The sequence below is a fragment of the Schistocerca piceifrons genome, chromosome 2 (assembly GCF_021461385.2).
Source record: "Schistocerca piceifrons isolate TAMUIC-IGC-003096 chromosome 2, iqSchPice1.1, whole genome shotgun sequence".
Lineage (NCBI taxonomy): Eukaryota > Metazoa > Arthropoda > Insecta > Orthoptera > Acrididae > Schistocerca > Schistocerca piceifrons.
This window is the reverse complement of record NC_060139.1, coordinates 473,204,714-473,230,690: the sequence shown is the minus strand read 5'-3', so window position 1 is coordinate 473,230,690 and position 25,977 is coordinate 473,204,714. Positions and strand designations below refer to the sequence as shown.

The 25,977-nt window shown below is 43.4% G+C and overlaps 1 protein-coding gene across 3 annotated transcripts in view; it reads left to right on the top strand.

Annotated features, from left to right (window-relative positions):
• The first annotated feature begins 1,498 nt into the window (after window positions 1–1,498).
• The window catches only part of LOC124775092 (protein dimmed-like), a 302,754-nt gene continuing 278,275 nt past the window's right edge, over window positions 1,499–25,977 (top strand). For all 3 annotated transcript variants that reach the window (XM_047249904.1, XM_047249902.1, XM_047249903.1), the window contains exon 1: window positions 1,499–1,748. The gene's annotated coding sequence lies outside the window, so the exon portion shown is untranslated. The remainder of the gene's footprint in view (window positions 1,749–25,977) is intronic.

The window sequence follows — 25,977 nt, the reverse complement described above, 5'->3', positions numbered from 1 at the left end:
CTGGCCGTAATAACGGCCTTGATACGCCTGGGTATCGAGTCAAACAGAGCTTGGATGGAGTGTACAGGTACAGCTGCCCATGCAGCTTCAACACGATACCACAGTTCATCAAGAGTAGTGACTGGCGTATTGTGATGAGCCAGTTGCTTGGCCATCATTGACCAGACGTTTCCAATTGGTGAGAGATCTGGAGAATGTGCTGACCGGGGCAGCAGTCGAACATTTTCTGTATACAGAAAGGCCCGTACAAGACCTGCAACATGCGGTCGTGCATTATCCTGCTGAAATGTAGGGTTTCGCAGGGATCGAATGAAGGGTAGAGCCACGGGTCGTAACACATCTGAAATGTAACGTCCACTGTTCAAAGTGCCGTCAGTGCGAACAAGAGGTGACCGAGACGTCTAACCAATGGCACCGTGTATCATCACGCCGGGTGATACGCCAGTATGGTGATGACGAATACACGCTTCCAATGTGCGTTCACCGCAATGTCGCCAAACACGAATGTGACCATCATAATGCTGTAAACAGAACCTGGATTCATCCGAAAAAATGACGTTTTGCTATTCGTGCACCCAGGCTCGTCGTTGAGTACGCCATCGCAGGCGCTCCTGTGTGTGATGCAGCGTCAAGGGTAACCGCAGCCATGGTCTCCGAGCTGAAAGTCCATGCTGCTGGAAATGCCGTCGAACTGTTCGTGCAGATGGTTGTTGTCTTGCAAACGTCCCCATCTGTTGACTCAGCGGTCAAGACGTAGCTGCAGGATCCGTTACAGCCATGCAGATAAGATGGCTGTCATCTCGACAGCTAGTGATACGAGGCCGTTGGGATCCAGTACGGCGTTCCGTATTACCCTCCTGAACCCACCGGTTTCTTATTCTGCTAACAGTCATTGGATCTCGACCAACGCGAGCAGCAATGTCGCGATACGATAAACCTCAATCGGAATAGGCTACAATCCGACCTTTATCAAAGTCGGAAACGTGACGGTACGCATTTCTCCTCGTTAAACGAAGCATCAAAACGTTTCACCAGGCAACGCCGGTCAACTGCTGTTTGTGTCAACTGCTGTTTGTGTATGAGAAATCGGTTGGAAACTTTCCTCATGTCCGCACGTTGTAGGTGTCGCCACCGGCGCCAACCTTGTGTGAATGCTGTGAAAAGCTAATCATTTGCATATCACAGCATCTTCTTCCTGTCGGTTAAATTCCGCGTCTGTAGCACGTCATCTTCGCTGTGTAGCAATTTTAATGGCCAGTAGTGTATTAAGTCCTTCTAAAGAATCGCTAACAAAGCCTGAACAACACTTGCAGTATCCGCACTCCTGCACCTTGTCGTTAGGGAGAACGCACGACAGGTGGCCGGTCCGAGGACCGCTGGTGAACTGGATGGCAGGAGCGGCGGCGCGGCCGTGGTGGGGGCTGCCGGCCGCGAGTGCCCGCCGCCTCCGCCAGGGGCGTGCCGCGTGTGCGCCAGCCGCCACCGGCCCGCTGTCAGTAGCGCAGCGGCAGTCGCACGCGACGGACACGCATCTAACAGCACACGCGCCACGGACCTTGGACCTCACCGCTAGCAGTTACAGGGTTAGGACGCTCCGTTCGCCCAGGCCTACCGAGTGCACCCCCCGGCGAGCAGTCCCCCAGCTTCCTGAGCCGACCACCCGCTTCCTGTCATCGAGCGTCGCTGCGGAACGCGATGCTCCGATCGTGACGGCCGAATCGCTGACGACGCGAGAGTACGCCGCCAAGGTAAGGAAGGAAGGCCTAACGGCACCGCCGCGGCCAGCTGCCCGATACTTTCCGTCGCTAGTGGCACCGTTACCTTCCTCTCGGCCACTGCTGCCAGCGGCTACTCGCTTCCTCCGCCTCGCCCATCCGTCATTAGCATGCCCGTCACCGTCTCCGTGCACTCTTTAACAAATTATTCGTCTTTCGATCGATTCCACAGCTTCCCCGACCTACCTTGATGATCTACAGAGCAAGAAATATTTTTGAGATCTTCAGGTACAGTTTTCCACGACAGAAGAAGCCCCTACTTTATATCTAAATAATCAGCAGCCGGCTGCATAAAAGAAATTTAATTTCTTAACCCGTTTCGGCCACTTTTTGCCCTTCTTCGGGATATTAAACCTATCGCATTATTTGCGAGTGTCAACAATAAGGTGCTTTCGGCAAAATGCAGTTGTCATGTGGTTCATAATGCAAGTCAGACTTGTTGTTTGGCTTCTTTATACCACTTTTGTGCAGGTACTACATAACAACGGCATTTTGCTGAAAGCATCTAATTGTTGACACTCGAAAATATGATAGGTATAATCTTCGGAAGAAGGGCACTAAGCGCCCGAAACTGGTTAGGAAATTAAATTTCTTTTATGCAGCAGCCTCCCGATATTTCTATGTACACAAGTACAGCTGCCGAGTATGGATAAAATACTAAACCCCGAGTTTACTGGAGCAAAGAACACTCTGTGTTGACGTGGCAAAAAATTCGGTATGAATCTCAGATAATGTTTCTAAGGAAACTGTCGTATCTGTTTTCCTAAGGGTGTTAATTGTTTTAATCGCTGCATCGTAACCTCCAAAGACGACTAGCTTTTGAACGTGAGTAGCATTTTATGATTCTCAGAGAAATGGTGCGATGTTAGGATTAGAAAGAGTCACAGAGACGAATCGTGGTGGAGCAGACAACTGCAGAGGAATTGAAAACGCACCCAATATGGTTTGGTCATCTAAACTTTAAGACGATCGACGGTCAAACTTTTAAAAGTAAAAGAAGAAGAAGTGTCGAAAATTGAAGTAAGTCGGTAAGTCATGGACATAAGAGAAATGCAAGAAAATGAACAAACACGCATATTCCGAGACGGTATAGATATCTGTACAATCTCGCATACAGACAGAGACATTCGATTTCCAAATACCTTACAGAAAGCTTTAGTCAGAACAAACAAACTGCCCGAAAGATTAGCAACAGCATAAACAATTACATAAAATATAGTTACTTGTTGATAATAGTAAGATATTGTCAGTAAAACAGTTGTAAATGTCACTAAAGCTATGCTGGCTTGGAATATACCTAAAGCCGTATCATATGACCTCCTTCTCCTCGTTTGCATTTGTGTGACAAAAGTTTACCACAAATACTGCGTGGTACAAATATTCATTTCCCGAAAGGAGCATTCGAAGAAATGAACGTCATTGATATATGTACTTCATCGTAAATTCAGAGTGTGAGTTCAACAATAGTGAACTCCAAATGACTGAAGAATTAGTGGATTACTTACAGCACGTTCAGAGTAGGATATGCCATTTCTGTATTCATGAGAATAAGGAAAGAAAAAGTATCATCAAAATTTTGTAACAAACGTCTCGACGATCTGTGATAGCAATAGCACAGGCTAAACCTTCAATACGTGCCCATTAGAAAACAACTTCCTCATTTTAATCGTGTGTATATAGACAAGTACCCAATTCTGGATTCTATGCCTGACAGTTAAGCCTCATTAAGTGTAAATAACCTGCATAAAGTTACACAACAGTCTACACGAATCAGTCGAACGAGCGCCTTACGGCGAATTGACGTCTACAGTTAGAAGCAGTCCGTTCTAGCGGTAGCGATGTCAGGAACGTGCCTGCTTTGCCGTCCTGCTCTACTATTTCGCTCTTCTTTTTAAAGCACCGCGGACGGCACGTCGAAGTAGTATATGTAAGCAAAGATACCTAACAGCGAAAACGCCGGACGTGTGGGGTAGTGAAAATACGTAGCGAGCACGTCAGTCTTTTTTTTTCGCCACTTGTGTGCTATTTATATGTAGGCCCAAAAAGCTGTGAAGAAACGGTAGTTTTTGCCTTGGCTGAATCTTTCTCCTTCATAAATTGGGAAGTAACGTTGTGAGACATAAATCTCTCTCCATAAACATTAGACAAAGAGATGTTGGTGATGGTTGTTGAAAACTGTGGAATAAATATTTATTTCTTTGCCTCGTACGTGGATCTGCGATTGCTGTTTGAGCTGCATAAATCAAAGAATTGCTTCCTCGCTTCTTTAAATCTGCTTAATTTGTAAGCAGTCCTTAATGGTGGAAATCATAGTAGCAGATTCGGAATTTATCACTGAAGTATGACGGTAGTGATTCATTCTATAGTAGCATGTTAAGTGCGGTTGCGGTTGAGGGAATGTCCGAAAGCATCGTACTTGGCTGCAGTCTCCTCAAGACCTGTAGTCAAAGGAAAAAAAAAAAAAGCTGTGCACCCGCTACGTACCGTCGTCATTCATGCTTCGCACCGGATGAGGTAGCCCTGTGGTCAACACACTGGGCTCGTGGTTTGCACCTTTCCGGCTAACCAGATGCAGGTATTCCGTGGAACTTCCTCTGATAACGCCGCGGCTGACTGCGTCTCCGATCCTTGTCTCTCTGAACGAGTCTTCTGTCTCAAATAATCTTTCTGACGACGAGCCGTTAAAGCACATTTTTTTCTTCCTTTCTATCTCCGCCTTCTGCTTCCCCGCGTGAAGCATTGGATTCATTGCGATCATGTGTGACTCTTCAGTTTAGTGTTGGGACGGTTCTCTGTACTTTCATACTTTATGGTGCTATTAGTCGCAAGACGCTCGAGAAGAGACACATGTTGGGCAAAGATCTAAATGAACATCAAATGCCAAGTTGGACACCGATACAGATTCTACGTCAAATTATGCCGCCATCCGTTTTTCGAGAGGCTGAGTGAAGTTGACATTGGCGGAACGCTCTGCCAATAACAAAAAAATGTGATAATTTACGTTGTGGTCCAGTTTCTGTGAGAAAATGGCGATCCCTGTTTACTAAATGCAGTGCGCTTAGAAAGACAAACGCTTACAAACAGTACGCGAACGACTGGTGACTTATAAGTATGCATTGGTGTCTTCTTTTCACTCTTTCAGTCATCGCTGAAGATAGTCATTATGTCACCATTAGTGCCATGTGTTTTTATCCCATTCTGCAGGTAAGACTCCTAACTCACCAATAAATTGTCCAACCGCGGCCGAAAGTGCTTACCTGTGCGTTTTTGCGCCACGTTGCTCAGAAATGTTGGTTCTAGTGCTGTCTGCTGTGTGGTATTTCTGACCCTCAGAGTCGTTACTAACACCCAGCTGGGCGAGAGAGGCCAGAAAAATAAAAGTTTATAATGATGTAAATCGTTGCCATCGCTGTTTCGGATTCGTGTGTCTGCATCGTTCATATAAATACCAAAATGCGAAACGTCACCGACAGACATTTTTTCCTTCCAAAGGCTTAAGCAAACTTTCACTGGTCTCTTGTCCACCTACGCACTGCTTGAAATACCCAAAAGCTCTCGAGCCATTGGCGATATCGATGTAGGACTCTTAAACGAAAATGAGAGATAGTGTGGCGCTGTAGTGCTAAAAAAAAAAAAGTTCTGTGCGCTGCTCAGTTCGGATCGGTACCGAAGATTTTTCGTCAAAATGTCGCGGTGAAATCATAACAAGTGTTCAATTTTAATATGTAGTTTATATAACAATCTCTTTAATACAACGGTTGCACAGAGTAGTAGAACGATTACAGAACTGCTAAAAATCACAAGTTCGACCTGTCACTGTCCACTGTATGCGCGATGGGCCAGCTACGTAATCGCATCGCACCGTTTTCTTTCATTCCTTTTCGACTCTACCGTAATACTAGCATTTGCTAGGCACTGTATATTTTAGGCTTTTAGGACTCCTTCGAACGCAGTTTTCTTCTGACCCATGTTTTCTGTTATTACGAATCCTTTCAGAAGACTTTTTCATTATTTTGTAATTTTCAGTTTAATACCGATTTTCACTTATATTCCAGGAAATATCTTTATTGTTTCACTTGGGTACTAGAACATTCATAGTGACAATTGAATAACATTTGAATCAGTGTCTTAACTAAAGGTATTTGCTCGGTACACCAGTTTATAACTAATTCGTATAGATCAGGCGTATGTGCATACGCAGGTGCGACGAGTTCACAGTCATATCAAATACTGCTCGACGAACACGTTCAGAGGTGCGCTATCCGTTTTGTGTTCAACCACTGTTTACGTCATATTAGTCTCGTAGTTATTATATTTTATTAACTGTTGTTGTTTTTGTGGTCTTCAGTCCACAGACTGGTTTGACGCCGTTCTCCATACTACTCCATCCTGAGCAAGCTTTTTCATCTCCGAATAACAACTGTAAGTTACATCCTTCCGAATCTGCTTACTGTGTTCATTTCTTGGCCTCCCTCTACAATTTTTTTCCTCGCGTACTTTCCTGGAATTGATGTCTCAGAATGTGTCCTATCAACCAATCCCTTCTTTTACTCAGGTTGCGCCACAAACTTCTTTTCTCCCCTCTTCTCTTCAGTACCACCTCCCCAATGGTTAGATGAGCTTCCCATGTTATCTTCAGCATGCTTCTGCAGCACCACATTTCTAAAGCTTCTATTCTCTTCTTCTCTACACGGTTTATCATCCATGTTTCAATTGCATACAAGACTACACTTCAAACAAATAGTGTGAGAAAAGACTTCCTAACACTTAAGTCTGTATTTGGTGTTAACAAATTTCTTTTCTTAAAAGCTTTTCTTGCTACTGCCAGTCTACATTTTATATCCCCTTTGCCATAGGAAGCTACAATCGTCCGGCCATAACTGGGAGATGGCTCACTGGAACTACAACAGATTACTTCATTTTATGAGAGAAATGATAAAAAGATTTAGTTCACTTGGTACAGCTCTTTGCCACAGGAGTGCGCAACAATTTACAAGTGACATTTGATTAGAAAGCTGTTCAGCATTCACAAAAGTACATGTCCACGTGAGTCTTGACTGACACTGGTCCTACTCGATGACGCTGGCTGCTTCACGAACTGGGCAGAACGCTTCCACGCTCGGCTCTATACTGACCTCCGTGCGAGGGCGCTGCTGTGCTGAGAGAGGGCGTGTCTTCTTCCGCCTCTCCCATTCGTCGTTGCGGATTGTAGCGAGAGCTCGCTAACGTTTGTGGTATCGATGTACGCTGTCGAATCTGGTGTGTCACCGCGATCTCCGGACGACACCACATTGTATATTCAAATCTTACAAATCTGACGGTTTTCTTGTCACAGAAATAGGTCGACCGACGAGCGAATAAACGTTTTAACGTCAAAACTAGCCAGAATTTGAGATCGCTTTACGTTGCTCTTGTTGTTGTTGTGGTCTTCAGACCAAAGACTGGTTTGACGCAGCTCTCCACGCTACTCTATCCTGTGCAAGCTTCTTCATCTCCCAGTTCCTACTGCAACCTACATCCTTCTGAATCTGTTTAGTGTATTCATCTCTTGGTCTCCCTCTACTATTTTTACCCTCCACACTGCTCTCCAATACTAAATTGATGATCCCTTGATGCCTCAAAATATGTCCTACAAACCGATCCCTTCTTTTAGTCAAGTTGTGTCACAAATTTCTCTTCTCCCCAATTCTAGTCAATACCTCCTTATTAGTTATGTGATCTACCCATCTAATCTTCAGCATTCTTCTGTAGCACCACATTTCGAAAGCTTCTATTCTCTTTTTGTCTAAACTATTTGTCGTCCACGTATCACTTCCATACATGGCTACACTCCATACAAATACTTTCAGAAACGCCTTCTTGACACTTAAATTTATAGTCGATGTTAACAAATTTCTCTTCTTCAGAAACGCTTTCCTTGCCATTGCCAGTCTACATTTTATGTCCTCTCTATTTCGACAATCATCAGTTATTTTGCTCCCCAAATAGCAAAACTCATTTGCTACTTTAAGCGTCTCATTTCCTATTCTAATACTCTCAGCATCACCCGATTTAATTTAAAAAAATGGTTCAAATGGCTCTGAGCACTATGGGACTTAACTGCTGTGGTCATTAGTCCCCTAGAACTTAGAACTACTTAAACGTAACTAACCTAAGGACGCCACACATTGAAACGTCCCCTTAGAAAAATTAATGAATTACTGTGCTGATAAACCTCTTACATTATTTGATTTTCAAACAGCTGAGCAGAACTGAACGTACTCAGACATTTCGCTCTTTACCTATTTTGGTCAACACTAAACAGACACACAATATTTTTAGCGCAACGCAATCTGACTTTCAATAATCCCTACAAGAGAATGGCCCTGACTAACATTAACCTATACGTTTCACAAATCACTTACCTCACAAAAATCTTCGTTACTCGAACTACTGCAATACAGCGAGCGCCACTACTGCCAGCTAAATAAAAGAGTCTAACTACTGAAGTGACTAATTTCTGATAGGCATAGTTAGCAAATGAAAGATTTTGATAGCGAACAAACAATGTATTTGCCTTAATAGTGTTCAAAAGTCATTATATATATATATATATATATATATATATATATATATATACACTCCTGGAAATTGAAATAAGAACACCGTGAATTCATTGTCCCAGGAAGGGGAAACTTTATTGACACATTCCTGGGGTCAGATACATCACATGATCACACTGACAGAACCACAGGCACATAGACACAGGCAACAGAGCATGCACAATGTCGGCACTAGTACAGTGTATATCCACCTTTCGCAGCAATGCAGGCTGCTATTCTCCCATGGAGACGATCGTAGAGATGCTGGATGTAGTCCTGTGGAACGGCTTGCCATGCCATTTCCACCTGGCGCCTCAGTTGGACCAGCGTTCGTGCTGGACGTGCAGACCGCGTGAGACGACGCTTCATCCAGTCCCAAACATGCTCAATGGGGGACAGATCCGGAGATCTTGCTGGCCAGGGTAGTTGACTTACACCTTCTAGAGCACGTTGGGTGGCGCGGGATACATGCGGACGTGCATTGTCCTGTTGGAACAGCAAGTTCCCTTGCCGGTCTAGGAATGGTAGAACGATGGGTTCGATGACGGTTTGGATGTACCGTGCACTATTCAGTGTCCCCTCGACGATCACCAGTGGTGTACGGCCAGTGTAGGGGATCGCTCCCCACACCATGATGCCGGGTGTTGCCCCTGTGTGCCTCGGTCGTATGCAGTCCTGATTGTGGCGCTCACCTGCACGGCGCCAAACACGCATACGACCATCATTAGCACCAAGGCAGAAGCGACTCTCATCGCTGAAGACGACACGTCTCCATTCGTCCCTCCATTCACGCCTGTCGCGACACCACTGGAGGCGGGCTGCACGATGTTGGGGCGTGAGCGGAAGACGGCCTAACGGTGTGCGGGACCGTAGCCCAGCTTCATGGAGACGGTTGCGAATGGTCCTCGCCGATACCCCAGGAGCAACAGTGTCCCTAATTTGCTGGGAAGTGGCGGTGCGGTCCCCTACGGCACTGCGTAGGATCCTACGGTCTTGGCGTGCATCCGTGCGTCGCTGCGGTCCGGTCCCAGGTCGACGGGCACGTGCACCTTCCGCCGACCACTGGCGACAACATCGATGTACTGTGGAGACCTCACGCCCCACGTGTTGAGCAATTCGGCGGTACGTCCACCCGGCCTCCCGCATGCCCACTATACGCCCTCGCTCAAAGTCCGTCAACTGCACATACGGTTCACGTCCACGCTGTCGCGGCATGCTACCAGTGTTAAAGACTGCGATGGAGCTCCGTATGCCACGGCAAACTGGCTGACACTGACGGCGGCGGTGCACAAATGCTGCGCAGCTAGCGCCATTCGACGGCCAACACCGCGGTTCCTGGTGTGTCCGCTGTGCCGTGCGTGTGATCATTGCTTGTACAGCCCTCTCGCAGTGTCCGGAGCAAGTATGGTGGGTCTGACACACCGGTGTCAATGTGTTCTTTTTTCCATTTCCAGGAGTGTATATATATATATATATATATATATATATATATATATATATATATATATATATATATATATATATATATATATAAAGTTCATGACATTCAGTCTTACAAATTTACTGTCTCTGTCCAGATCATCCGCTCTCAAAACTCCACCATATCACTCTCCACATCCACCACTGCTGGCTCACCTCCAACTGCGCAACGCTACGCACTGTTAACAGCCAACTGCCCAACACTACAATGGCGAGTATTACAACAATGCCAACCAGCCACAGACTGCACACAGCACAGCCAGTGATTTTCATACAGAGCGCTACGTGGCGTTACCAATATAAAAAGCTAAACAGCCTACTTACAACATATCCATGCCCGAGGCAGGATTCGAACCTGCGACCGTAGCGGTCGCGCGGTTCCAGACTGTAGCGCCTAGAACCGCTTGGCCACTCCGGCCGGCGTTTAATTCAACTACATTCCTCTTAATGTACAGAAATGTTTGTGACGTCTCTCTACGGACAGCTATAAAAATTTCAGTTGCGCCTCACTAACAAACAAAAAAATCTGCAATCGTACCGGGCGGGAACGTGGCGGAGCTGTGGCATGTTGCGAGGGCGTTGTGTGCAATGGACAGCCCTGCGGCTGCGGCTGCGGCTGTGGCGTAGCGGAACGTGTCTCCGTTATTAAATGGCCGGCCTGAGCGCGGAGCCGGCCAGCGCGTTTAAAGGCCGCCGAGGTGAGCCGGGCCCGCCGGCCTGGCCTGGTGAAAGGCGGGACGCGGAGCGCCGCCGCCGCCACGCTGCCAATTTCCACCCGCCCTCCCCACCACCTCCCACCACCGCTATCACACACTCACCTCCTTTCGTTGCCACGTCGCTTCTAACTTCTTTCTAATCCATCAAATGTACTCAGAGAATACTTTGGCGCCTACCTCTACGTAGATGCTCCGCAGACCACAGTACAGTGCACGGCGAAGGGTACCCCGCACCACCATTAGTCATTTCCTTTCATGTTCCACTCGCAGACAGAGCCAGGAAAAAACGACTATATGTCTCCGTATGAGCCACAATTTGTCCTTATCTTCATGACCCGTTCTGCCGTCAGCTTCAAATAACCGTTCTCTATTTTCTCTCAATTGGGTTTCTCGAAAAACTTGTCACCTTCTCTCCAGCGATTCCCGTTTCAGTTCCCGATGCAGGTTCGTAACTCTTGCGTGTTATTCCATTCTACCAGTAACAAATCCAGCAACCCACCTCTGAATTGCTTTGATGTCTTTCATTAGTCGGGCCTCGTATGAATCCCAAATACTCGACCAGTAATCAAGAATAGGTTGTATTTGCGTCCCATATGAGGTCTCCTTTACAGGGCAACCACACTCCCCTAGAATTCTCCCAGTAAACCGAAGTCGACCATTCGCCTTCTCTTTCACAAACCTCACATGCTCGTTCCATTTCATATCGCTTTGCAACGTTACGCCCAGATATTTAAACGACGTGATTGTGTCAAACAGGACACTACTAATGCTGTATCCGAACATTAAGGATTTGGCCGGGCAGTGTGGCCGAGCGGTTCTAGGCGCTTCAGTCGAACTGCGCGACCGCTATGGTCGCAGGTTTGAATCCTGCCTCTGGCATGGATGTGTGTAATGTCCTTAGGTTAGTTATGTTTAAGTAGTTCTATGTTCTAGGGGACTGATGACCATAGCTGTTAAGTCCCAGAGTGCTCAGGGCCATTTGAACCATTAAGGATTTGTGCTTCCTACTCCGGATTAACTTACATTTGTTTCACATTTAGAGCCGCCATTCATCACACCAACTATAAATTTTTTCTAAGTTATATTGTATCCTTCTATAGTCACTCAACTTCGACACCCTACCGCACACCACAGCATCATCAGCAAACAACAGCAGAGTACTCCTTACCCTAATCGTAAGATCATTTATGTATGCAGAGAATAACGGCGGTTCTGTCACATTTCCGGGGTCACTCCCGGCGATGACCTTGCCTCTGATGAATACACCCTATACCGGTAACTTAAGAAGTATTCGAGCCCCTCACGTATCTGTGAACCTATTCCATATGCTCGTACCATCTTTAACATATGGCAATAGGGAAACGAGTCAAAGATACCGTGTCAAACGCTTTCCGGAAATTTAGAAATATATAATGTGTTGCCCTTCATCCTTAATTCGCAGTGTATCATGTGAGAAAAGGGCGAGCTGAGTGTCGCACTAGCGATGCTTTCTAACACCATTCTGATCGGTGGACATAAGACTCTCGGTCTCAAGAAAATTCATTATATTCGAACTGAGATGTGTTCAAGTATTCTACAGCAAACTGGTGTTAGAGCTATTAGTCTGTAATGTTGCGAGTCCGTTCTTTTGCCCTTCTTATATAGAGGAGTCACCTGCGCTTTTTTCCAGTCGCTTGGGGTTTTGCTCTGGGCAAAAGATTCGCTATAGATAAAAGCTAAGTAAGGGGCTAATGCTACAGAGTACTCTTTAAAAAACCGAATTCGGATTCCATCCGGACCTGGTGACGTACTTGTTTTCAACTCTTTCAGTTCTTTCTCTACACCAGCGATGCTTATTACTATGTCGTCCATACGGGAGTCTATTCGATGGTTAAACGACGGTATGTTTGTACAATTCTCTTGCGTGAACGATTTGTTGCTCGTGAACTTTAAAACTTCGGCTTTCGGTTTGCTATCTTCAGCTGCCACACCAGACTGATGAGCAAGTGACGGTACGGAAGCCTTACACCATCTTAACGATTCTACACGTAGGGTTCTCTACCAGAACTTTTGCTAAGGCATGACTGTGGTAATTGTTTCATGCCTCGCTCATAGATATTTTCACAGACGCGCGAATCTCTGCGAACCTTTGCTTGTCATCATTTGCGCGTTCTCTTTTGAACAGAGTGCGCAGCCTGGTATCGGTTACTTTAATACTCTTCAACCATGTGCGGAAACAAGCGAACCAATTTTTTTTATTTATTTATTTTAGGCATTCTATCTCGGTATGGTAGATCCGCAGTTGCCCAGCATTAAGGAAATTTGATATTTTTTTTATTTTATCCGTCTCAGTTACATGAACAGACAATCTATGCTGCAGCAGTTACCGGTTTCGGGTTGACACGGTCATTGTCAAACAACACACCTTGCTATTAACAGTAACCGTTCATACAATATGGTGCCAAAAGGCACGAATGGCTTCCGTACAGGAAGTAAAATTCGTCACAAATAATCCATCACAATTTCAGAGGAATACTGATGTCCATACCCACAACACCACAGAAAAATGACCTTTATTACCCACCATTAAAGCTGTCAATGGCTCCAGACGGTGTTCAATATTTAACAACAGAAATCGTTGATGAATATAACCTAAAATCATTTCTTCATTAAAAAAACCGCTTGTTTTGAATTACAGTGCACGAGTAGGACCAAAAAAAAACAATGTTTCACTACTAAATCGCTTATACATATCTTGAAAACTGACTCGTTCCCCGTCATTTCGATAATAGAATCATTCATATGGACGGTGGAACATATAACTAACTAAATTTTACTGTATCACGGTGTAAAATGTTCCAACGTTTCCGACACTGTTGCAGACGTCTTTGTCACGGTGACGTATACATCAGCTATCAGACAGGAACGAACAGTAATATCACTCGATAATTTGTAACTTTTACCCTGTCACACTGTCACGTGCTCAAAGAACTTTTGCTGTTATGTTATCCAAGCTGGGCCATGTTGAAGTCCATGGCTGTTATTCAATTAAGGAATGTCCAAGGAGAACGCAACCGGGCAAAGGTACTTTCAAGAAGTTTTATTTTACTGGCGTGACCGGTTTCGGACCATTCAGATGGCAACGCTTGTTTGAGTGCTGTATCAGAATTGTCAGTAGCACGTCTTCTGTTCCTGTAACTTGATCTAGTGAAACATTGGTACACCTACATTTCACATTGTTCTTCATGACAGTTAAAACTTCTCAAGTGTTCTTTACACGTGACAAGACATCATTCACCAGAACAAATTACATGCTTTTGACGGTTCCGATATTGCACTAAAATAATCGTTGCCATCTCAAGCTTGGCATATTGACCGGAAATCGCTCATGGTATAAAATAAACGTTCTGAAAAGTATTTGCGATTACGTTCTCCCTCAACAACCCTCATAGGACTTCTGCTCATACCCTCTTTTCTTTTGCCCTCCGTGACAACCCAGCTCCGTAGATGACCGAGCCCTGTTGCTGTTTGGATCTGATAAGGAAAAGTGTAGTGAGTTTGCCTTCAGAAGGCAGAATCAGCATACATCATACGCGTTCGAACAGCAATGGCGCTGGGTGTAACTGTTGGACTTGTAGTTTATTTCCAATGTTCTATTCGTCAGAAAAGCAGGTTGAACTTAGAAACCATCCATTTTCTTTTGTGCTGAGATTATCCTGTGGACTCTTCTCTCTTACTTCTATCTGCATTGTTAGCCTTAATTTCACTACCCTCCGACCTCTAGCTACATTGTACAGTAAGATAATGACGTACAAAAGAATGAATTGGCAAAGTCTAATCATGTGAGTAGCATCTTGTAAAACGTTGTAAATGTTCTGCTCGTATTTATACTCCGTATTTAGAGGTAATTTTGTGTTCAGTATCACTATATTATCGATAGCAGTCAATACAGTGGGGCGAAAGTCTTGACTGTGGAGTCTGTTAAGTTAAATAGTATTGTAGTAGTCCCATGCCTACAGTGCAGTGAATATTACGACCTTTCAGTACTGAGTAATCTGCAATGTCGCAGAATGTTCTTGAGTTTTTTTATGAGTTCGTAGGAAAGCCTAGCAACAGATGTATAAAAGGTCGGAAAACCTTGATTTAAAACGATCCAGAATTAACAAAAGTAAAAAAAGGTATTCTTTTATGTGATAAAGATTTCTCCTATGCACCACTTCATTTTTAAGAGACCTTGAGACGGATACGTCGTCAATCGTTCTTCAGACTGCAACAGTGTTCGTTCAGTGTACGTTACCAGCTGAGTGAAATTTGAATAACTGTTCCGTTCTCGCTAACTGTCGTTATAAAAAAGCTAGTACATACAAACTATTCTTGACGATCGACACAACACTGTTAGGTTTGCGGACTTCCGAGCTCTTCGGTGCATGTAACTGTTGCAAAACATCTCTCGTATAGTGTGTTTTAGACCATTTTGAATAACCAGTTACTTATGCGTTACTGGTCATGAAAGACGGTTTCACCAAAATCGCTAAAACAGCGCAAAGTTTATCATGAGACAATCTCAACATCACCTACGAACGCTAATCGTCTGCCCACAGCGCTACGAAATCATTCCTGAATTTTTAACGTGGGAAACTTCTTCAATCCTGAAACTTTTAATAACATTTACGTACATCCAAGAAAAAACGGACTTTAACTGTTCTATCAATCATTGCAATAATCGTAGAGCTTCACCATAAAAAAGACTGCAATAACGTTTCATATTTTCGGAAGGTAAATAGAGAAAATGCAGCCGGTTATCCTTGCCAACACCGAGCGTGTAATTAAAATTTCCAGACTGACATTCGAAGGAGAAATAATCATGGCAGCGAGAAAGAATGAATATCTGACACAATATTTGGTGGTTGTACTCTACCACTCCATAGTAACAACATCAAGATGAATCGTTGAAGTTTAACATGTAGCCGAGGTCACGGTCAGCCGATACGGGGCACTAGCTGCAGCGGACAGTCGTGCGAGGGGGAATCGTTGACGGCCTGCTGGAGTGGTCGTCTCGGGATGTGCCTGAAATAGCTGTGGGAAACCGCAGAACAGATATGTGGCAAGAGATTTCAGTCCAGTCTCTGCAAGAAAACGCGTTCAGAGCCTAAACACACCTTCTCACTCGGTAACAAGTCAGATTACGATAAATGCGAAGTGGTTGTCCCCACGTAATCTATACCATTAAATTTGAACGATGGGTATATTTCGATAGCGAGTGCATCGTTTTTAATGAGCCTTTATCTGTGACTCCAACTGGACGGCCAGCTGTGCATTAAGTTGCACCCACACCACATGTGCGATTATCTTAACTTAAAGCACTCATACGCCGCAAAACAGAAACTTATGAAGTCTGTAGTTTTACAATAGTCGACTAACTGTGATTTAGATATCCAGTGGAATATGTCATCTTACAACCGTGTATGTAAAGTGTATGCATTGCACTTTTACCTCATTGAGTATGGAGAAACTAATAAAGTACAACTAGCTGCCTGTTATACGTGCACAGTGTGATGATTAATTAAAAAATAAAAACTGAGGCTGAAGTACCTTTACCCTCAAACGGCTAACCCGGATCGTGACGCCCTTCCCAAATGGCTCTGAGCACTATGGGACTCAACTGCTGCGGTCATAAGTCCCCTAGAACTTAGAACTACTTAAACCTAACTAACCTAAGGACATCACACACATCCATGCCCGAGGCAGGATTCGAACCTGACGCCCATCCCATTTGCAGGTTGCCTATATATCGGCTTCCTAGAGAAATTTGATTTTCAGTATGTCATACAATTATTGCAAAACTGAAAAAAATTAAATGCTGTCATAATCTACTTATTAGGAGGTATAATCTTATATTAAAGCTTTAACCAAGTAAGACAAGTAATAGTGTTAAAAACTGCATGTACAGGGTGTTCAAAATTCATGTTGCATACTTCTTGAGGTTGCAAAACGTGATCTACTACGTCCCCTTACAAGTTAGTAGATCAAGTTTTACATAGGAACCTGTGTCCGGAAACGTCGTCCAACGACGCTACAGAGCGTCCTAGGTGCCGGCGCCTATAAATATATATGCAGGGTGATTCCGTGATGATGATGCTGCCAACTTTGTAGGATAATGGAAAGGATAAATGTGTCAATTTGAGGTTTTTGTTGTTGTTGTGGTCTTCAGTCCTGAGACTGGTTTGATGCAGCTCTCCATGCCACTCTATCCTGTGCAAGCTTCTTCATCTCCCAGTACCTACTGCAACCTACATCCTTCTGAATCTGCTTGGTGTATTCATCTCTTGGTCTCCCTTTACGATTTTTACCCTCCACGCTGCCCTCCAATGCTAAATTGGTGATCCCTTGATGCCTCAGAACATGTCCTACCAACCGATCCCTTCTTCTTGTCAAGTTGTGCCACAAACTCCTCTTCTCCTCAATCCTATTCAGTACCTCCTCATTAGTTATGTGATCTACCCATCTGATCTTGAGCATTCTTCTGTTGCACCACATTTCGAAAGCTTCTATTCTCTTCTTGTCTAAACTATTTATTGTCCATGTTTCACTTCCATACATGGCTACACTCCATACAAATACTTTCAGAAACCACTTCCTGACATTTAAATCTATACTCGATGTTAAACAATTTCTCTTCTTCAGAAACGCTTTCCTTCCCATTGCCAGTCTACATTTTATATCCTCTCTACTTCGACCATCATCAGTTATTTTGCTCCCCAAATTTGAGGTAAGGGTCCTTATACCGAAAACGACCTAGTCCAAAGTTATAACCGGAAATCGTTCTGATACTCTGACAGTGGAATACGTGTACTCGTACTGTTCTTGCTAAGACTGTAGGATAGGCAACTTTCAGAGGTGGCAGTATGGACCAAAGCAAGGAAAAAATGTCCAATGAAGATGGGTTCTAAAATGCATCACGGAAACACCCAGTATATACGCACATTTACAGTCCCCGGAGCCTATAAGTTTGAGGCTCTGTAGTATAGGTTGGAGGGATGGGTTCGTATGTGAGTCCTGATCTGCTACGTCCCCTCTACAACTTCCAGATGTGTCTAACGTGAGCTGTGTAATACCCTGTGTGTCTTGAGGCAATGTAATTCACCGCGCGCAAATACCCAAGGTATATTTATCTAGTATTTGAAAATGACAGCCCGCATCTCGTGGTCGTGCGGTAGCGTTCTCGCTTCCCACGCCCGGGTTCCCGGGTTCGATTCCCGGCGGGGCCAGGGATTTTTCTCTGCCTCGTGATGGCTGGGTGTTGTGTGATGTCCTTAGGTTAGTTAGGTTTAAGTAGTTCCAAGTTCTAGGAGACTGATGACCTACGATGTTAAGTCCCATAGTGCTCAGAGCCATTTGAACCATTTTTTTGAAAATGATAGCACTTAATGACTTGCAATAAACTTTACGCAGAATCTTTAACCTTTACGAAACTTTTTCCCGCTGTCTCCCCCCATCAAAACAATGAAAGAAAAAAAGGTTTATCGCTTTCTTCATTTTCGCTGTTCGTGTAAGTAATAAAACCGCCGCATCAAACATAACGTTTTGTCAGGGATTTTCTCTGCCTCGTGATGACTGGGTGTTGTGTGCTGTCCTTAGGTTAGTTAGGTTTAAGTAGTTCTCAGTTCTAGGGGACTGATGACCATAGCTGTTAAGACCCATAGTGCACAGAGCCATTTGACCCATTTGAACCATAACGTTTTAACTTATTATTCCTTTACCACTACCTCTACTCGCGATTCATTTTGCCCATATTACCCCAGCACTGAATGTATCTGCAAAATTATATCATTGTACAACACATAGTGCGGGAGATATAACGTCATAAACAGTGAGATGTGTGAAAAACACGTTGTCGGTTTAAACGGAGCGCAAGTTACGCAGATCACATGCACACTCACACTTAGCAACTTCCAACAAATTTTAAACATAATTTCAAACCTTTTCCAAACTTTCTGTCACTAACACGCTTAATGTTAAAATTTAATATGTAAAAAATTTCTAAAGTAATCAGGAATTTGAAGCTGTTTTACACTCGACTCTTTAAAGAATTTAGGTGTACTGGTGATATTGTAATTAGAACGAATATTTTTATTTAGAATACCAAATTCTGTTTGCGAAGACGTAGATGATGGACACATTCGCGAATGGTTAAACAGCGATCCCTGTGAAGCATAAATTGATCAGCAAAGTGACGTGAATGTGTTGAATGAGGTCTTATCGGCAGAGGACGAGAGAAAAGACGAGGCAATCGAGGAACCCAATATCACGCACTCTGGTACAAAGAAATACTTTGATCTGTTATTAGAGTATAGAGAACAAGATTCGTTTGATTATATCGATGTTTTCAATAACCGCAAAATGAGAATCGTGAGGAAAAGAGTGAATAAAAATTAGAGAAAGATATAAGAATTGGACAATTATTTCTCGAAAGTGAACTGAGACCAAGCGATTCTAAATATAGTCTGTCTGAAGTGTACCTATGTAAAGGGATTGTCAGTTCACAGCGAGTAACGCGCAAATGATGCAATGGTTTTTAAAATGTGACATGTTGCATGTTTTGTAAATATAGTATGTCACAGTTGCCAGGAGAAACGAGTGTTGCTTTGGATTATCCGTGTTTTGCAGTTTTAAGCTCGCATTAAGCCATATATTCTGGAGTTTTCTACACGTGCCGTTAGTGTACACGCATTTATTTCATTTTTCTTAACTTACCAGCCATCATTGTCAGTACTTTTAGTTATGTGATATGTTTAACACGTGGTTAATTTGGAACGACGATATTAAAGTTTCTGTTGGGTAGTACCTGCAGATTATGCACTAGAGTGTTGTAACTTACAGAATATTCTTCCATGCTCCTTCCCATTCAAAAGAGTGTTATGGGATATCGCATTGCAAATAACCGTGCCGTTCCACTACCCATTGTTACGTGTTGCAAATGCTGAATGCTATCTATTGAGATACTGTTTCTTGATGTTGCTCACAAGCTTCATTCTCTTGTCGTTATACTTTACTTCAGATACTGAAATATCCGGAGTGGGTGAGTGTGTAAAATAAGGAAAACTTTACAAGCAGAAAAGCCCCACTAATGACACTAATGCTGATGATAACGGATATCTTAAGCAGATAAAAAAATTGTACATCAACAGTCAAGGAACAAAATTTATGAGTAGAAATACTGAATAAGAAATCTGTGGTCTTTGTAAAATTTCAACTGAATTTTGACAGGGATTTTTGAGCAGATACCCGGCTACGTGGCCAAGGTTGCTAACGCAGGCTTGGTGCGGTTCTACTCGAGTTGGTGGTTGGCAGTTCAAATCAAGGCGATGAAATAAATCTTCTATATGTCGTCGCGGGGAGAAAAGGTTGAGGTGTACATTTCCTTATCATTAGACTTCGCCAAAGTCCTGCGGTAAATCTCAAACTTCTCCGCAGTGGTCAGTGGAGTGAGGGCATGTGGTACTCTTAATGGTGACCTGTCCATCGGCGTGACACGGGTAATACTGGTGGCCCCCAGATGCTGTTCGAAAGGAGTAGGCTGCATGTCGGGACGGTATTTCACTACCATCCTAAAAATTCACAAGATTTACACACAATCAGCACACACATTAGAAAAGTAACTCTCACAGGCTGCGAAGGACAGGTGCCATTTTCCAGGAAGAAGAAACACTTTTACAGATTAGGCGGCTCAATTTATCCCTTGGGTCTCCCAACGAAGAATTCCATACGAATTTATTTTATTATGCAGGTATGAAGACTGGTGAAGTGAACTACACGGTTCAAAACCGTACGTTTTCACACTTTTGTTACTGCTAACAGCATCATCTACACAGACGAAGGCAGCCCTTTACAAAACCTTGCTGCGACTAATTCTTGAGGATTTGTCAACGGTCCGAGTCACTTACATCATAAGGTTAACGGAAGACATACAGAAGATACAGGTATGGCTTTGTTTAACCGGCGTGTTTGCTAAACTCCAATCGGAAAAGCTGCGATACAGTTGATCTGCATGGCGGAGAGCGCTATTCTCGATATACTGGGAGACCATGTTGTAACGAGGGTCGAGAAAATTGCTAATATCCCGCGTAATGAATACAAGACAAAATTAAGGAATGTCGGTCTTATACCGAGCGGTCTCGACATCTATCCCCGCCCCCTCTCACCCCATCTAATGGAATATGAAAGTGATTCCAACACACCACACATCTGCCGTACAGAAACTGGCGAGATACCAATGTATTTGTTAACGGTACGTATCAGTGCGCTACACACTCAACACAGTGTGTCAGATATACGTATGATCCAGGAGCTTCTGTGGCTACATGTTGACCATTTAACTGGTTTTACGCCTATTTCGCCCATAATTATAAGTTTAACGTTACAGACCAGAAGAAAAAAACATTCGCAACTGTATGTCGTTTCACTGGTTAAGAATTTAAACGCAGTAGGAGAATCTGCCAAACAACTAAGTTGATTACCTTCTTCAGATTGCTTATTAACAAAAGGGGAATGTGTTGAAATGCCGTTGTTAGTACGCCAAGCTGTCTAGAAAGCACCAAGCAATAACTCATGAAGTGCAGGCCAATCATTATCTATATTAAACATTTATGAGAACTGAGTACTTTCTCTCTCAGCCGAAAGTTGACAAGACTGTTATGTCTTAATACATTAATGAATTAAAATCAGCAATATAACTTAATATATAGCATTTTTATCTCCCTACTCTATTATCAGACGTAAAGCGAAACTCGCTGAACTCTATTTTTGCAAAACCACTTTTATTACTAATTTTTCCTCACGCATTATTAATAGGAGGGGGTACATCATGTACTGTACTGAATTTGATGCAGCGAATCTGAGCGAAGTTCAAGGCAGTTGTACTGTGCAGCACAAACTAATACTTGTAATTTCTTCAGCAAATTCATACTGGTTGAAATGTCAACATTGACTGTATAAAAAACAGGACTTCTTTAAATTTTTATATCGGACCTTTACCGGGCATCATATTCATTTTCAGCGCCATACACTTAAAACCACGCTTTAACACGTGCAGTCACGTATTTGAAGTCTGATGCCCGTAAATATCATTAGAACACATGAGCGATCTTGAATGTATATACGGCGGTCAACTGCATGAATATATGTGTTCCTGCCTCGTATTATTAAAGCACTGACCAACATGTTCAAGTCAATAGAACGAATGAGGCCAAATGACCGTTATGTCTAGAGTGTTTCCTATTGGGGATTTTCGATATTTGCCAGATTTTCCGGTGTTAATACTAGTCTTTTAAAAACTGTAACATCGATGTTGAAGATATTAATACTGGGGAGAAAAACAGGCTACTTGTTACCACTGTCAATCATTTTTTCGTCGTTTAAGCAAATCTTTTTTTCTGAACATGTCTCATGAGAAGTAGAAATAGCATCTGGAAGAAAAAATAATATTTCGTATTTTGCTCACGTGCTCAATTTGACAACAAATATATGTGTTCAATAGACTGACAAACTGCCTGAGCTGATTAGTTGAGCCAAAAGATTCTAACGAGCTTCGAACAAAATGTAGCAGCAAGGGGTTAGCAAAAAAAAAGATGATAAGACGATCACACCTCAAATTGATTAAAGAAGTACCTATTAAACGCAGTTCAAGGTTCTTTATGATGGACAGATTTTTGCAGCTGCGTGCAGTGATAATAATATCATTAACTGGCATGGTAGAGCACCACCTATGCTAACGGCTGCAGTCTCGTGATGACTGGGTGTTGTGTGATGTCCTTAGGTTAGTTAGGTTTAAGTAGTTCTAAGTTCTAGGGGACTGACGACCGTAGCTGTTAAGTCCCATAGTGCTCAGAGCCATTTGAACCATTTGAACGGCTGCAGATACTGAAAATCTGGAAAATGATCACAACATTCAGCGACCTGCGGAAGTGATTACTCGTGAAATTTGGGTAGAAAAGAACGTTGCAAGCTGTAAAGTAATCCCTATAATTAGTACATTGAATATCAAAATATCTGGCCTGCAAGCAATTCAGATTATTGGAGTGAATCTGAAGTGCAATATAAATCAAAAAGTTCTTATTGCGAGCTGAACATGTTAATCATTTAACCACATCCTGTATTCAACATGCTTTAGCATGTTCGCAGGCCATTAAAACCACCAGGTATTTACTTTCAGCTGGTGAAAAACTGTGAATGAGCTCGTGGTCTAGTGGCTAGTGTTGCTGCCTCTGGATCACAGGGTCTTGGATTCGACCCCCAGCCGGATTGGGGATTTTCTCTGCCCAGGGACTGGGTGTTTGTGTTGTTCTCATCGTTCACCATCATCATCTCATTCGTGGTAGTGGTTAGATTGGACTGTGTAAAAATTGGGGCTTTGCATGGGCGCTGATGACTGCGCAGTTGAGCGCCCCAAAAACTGAACATTATCAAACCGAACTTTCGATGAGGATGCGCAACATGTCGATACGTAACAGGAAAACAAAGAAACCAAGTTTAATTTATGGAAAGAATATTAGAAAGCAGCACAAGAAAAAGATAATTGAAAAACTTGGGCAGAACGGGACCTACAATTACGGTTCAGTTATGATCTGAAAGATCGCCTTCTAGGTCGTAAGCGAGACCCATTAGAAGTATGTGAACACAATTGTCGATGGTATTTATCCAAAACTACAAAAAACTACTGAAGTGTTTGAGATGTAAAATCACATCGTCAGCTTCTGAAAGACTGCTCTTGAAAGTAGGATACGCTCTGTATCAAAAACGCGATAGATTGAAAGGGAAATTTCTCTCAGATTTGTGATCTTTACAGTGTGTATACAGAAAGTTGTGATATATTGTAATGTTGATTATTGCCGCATTTGTTAATTAATATTTATGACTGTAGACGTATTTGTAGGTTTGTTACTTCGCCTTTCAGTCAATTCAATATTTAACGACGGTGTTAAAAGGTTCGATATTTTGGGGACGATTATTATCAGCAAACGATGTTTGGATGTCGATGAAGAAATCGAAGTGTGCGTCGAAGATTTGCCAACATCGGAAATCCCTTATTCACATAGAAGGCCAACGAAATGTCCATCAGCAGTCATTGCCGTCATTTTAGTCTCCCTATACACGTTCGTCACATTAATACGTTCAATGTCAACGTTCAATAAACACCCACACACGGCATGTGGCAGCACTAGCTGTGGAGGGCGTATAAAGCGTTGTGTGTTGCGGAAACGGAGCGATTTATCTGACGTCCGAAAGGCTCACTGGTTTTCGAGCCAGAGGTGGAAACTTTGTATTCGCGTGCCGCCTTGGTTAAAGTGCCGGGTGATCAAAAAGTCAGTATATTTGAAAACTTAATAAACCACGGAATAATGTACATAGAGAGGTAAAAATTGACGCAGATGCTTGGAATGACATGGGGTTTTATTAGAACCAAAAAAAAACCAAGTTCACAAAATGTCCGACAGATGGCGCTGGACAGAAAAAACTGCTACCGCGACGGGTGAGAGGTACGCCGATATGTTACAGAACCGCATCATCCTCACCCTGGTTGATAAACACCTGCTGGAACGTACGATGTTTATGCAGGATGGCGCTCCACCCCATATTGATAGACGCGTGAAAGATCTCTTGCGCGCCTCGTTTGGTGATGATCGTGTGCTCAGCCGCCACTTTCGTCATGCTTGGCCTCCCAGGTCCCCAGACCTCAGTCCGTGCGATTATTGGCTTTGGGGTTACCTGAAGTTGCAAGTGTATCGTGATCGACCGACATCTCTAGGGATGCCGAAAGACAACATCCGACGCCAATGCCTCACCATGCCTTACAGTGCTTTTCACAACATTATTCCTCGACTACAGCTGTTGTTGAGGAATGATGGTGGACATATTGAGCATTTCCTGTGAAGAACATTATCTTTGTTTTGTCTTACTTTGTTATGCTAATTATTCCTATTCTGATCAGACGAAACGCCATCTGTCGGACAGTTTTTGAACTTTTGTATTTCTTTGGTTCTAATAAAACCCCATGTCATTCAAAGCATGTGTGTCAATTTGTACCTCTCTATCTACATTATTCCGTGATTTATTCAGTTTTCAAATTTATACTGACTTTTTGATCACCCGGTATATCGTGACGGCAAAATGGCGATAGCCAAAACCGACGCCACAGATCATAGATGAGAAGGACGAACGATGGCTGCTATGTGTACGGGCGAATATACGTGCAACTGCTGAACAACTTGTCGCCCACATGAACCAAGAGGAAACAAACAGTGTCTTCTCAATGTCCATTCAGCGAACATTGCTGCATATGAGCCTCTGCAGGAAGCGCCTGGTTCATGCACCCATGCTGACAGCTATTCATCCGCGACGGAGGATGGAGTTTTAACTCCAGCACCGCCATGGACGTCCACCGAGAGGCGACAGGTAGACTTTTCAGTTTAATCACGTTCCATGCTCCCTCGGACTGAAACCAAACACCCTGCAACAATCATCGGAAGGGTCCAGGCCGGAGGAAGAAGCGTTTTGTTCTGTGGAATGTTTTCGTGGCATTCCCAGAGTGACCTCGTCACTCTGGATCTACACAATCGTGCATGTGTGCTAGGGGACTAAGTGCATCCCTGCATGCAGTTTTGTTTTACCTCGACACCGCGGCAACTACCAGCAGGACTATGTAACATGTCACACAGCTGGCAGTGTGCGTGTACCAGGACGGGTACACCGTACACCCTTGGCCACCAAACTCCCCGTATTTAAACTTAACCGAGAATACGCAGGACCACCTCAGTCAGGCTGTTCGCGCCATCAGTTCTCAACAGAGAAAGCAACCGCAGCTGACCACCGCACTGGAGTCGGCACCGCTCGACATACCTGTCGGCACCTTCCAGAACCTCAGTGACTTCTCTTGCACGTCTCATAGCTGCAAAAGATGGTTATTCGGGGAACTGACAGGTGGTCACATAAATGCGAGTGGATAGTTTCTGAAAATCATGCGCGTTATGAAGCAATAGATGATACTACAAACTGTTCCTTGTATGCAGATGATATCAGTTTAAGTGTTACAGTGCCTACGAACGATAACATAAGTAACTCTACCTCACTCAAGGTAGATATACTTTCTGACTGGTGCAATGGCAATAGCCTGTCTATGAACGCAAATAAAACACAGGAATTAAACATTTCTTATTACAATAGAACCACCTTACAGACAGTTCCTGTAAAGTTTCTTGGCATTGTTTTGCAAAATAATTTAGGCTGTCAGGCACATGTGAATTATTTAACACCAAAACTTTCTAAAGGAATATTTATTCTCAGAAAATTACAAGCAACAGTAGATGAGAAAATTTTGCTTTCTGTCTATTATAGTTATATTCAATCTCATTTGACGTATGGGACAATATTGTGGGGAAATAATTGCTACTC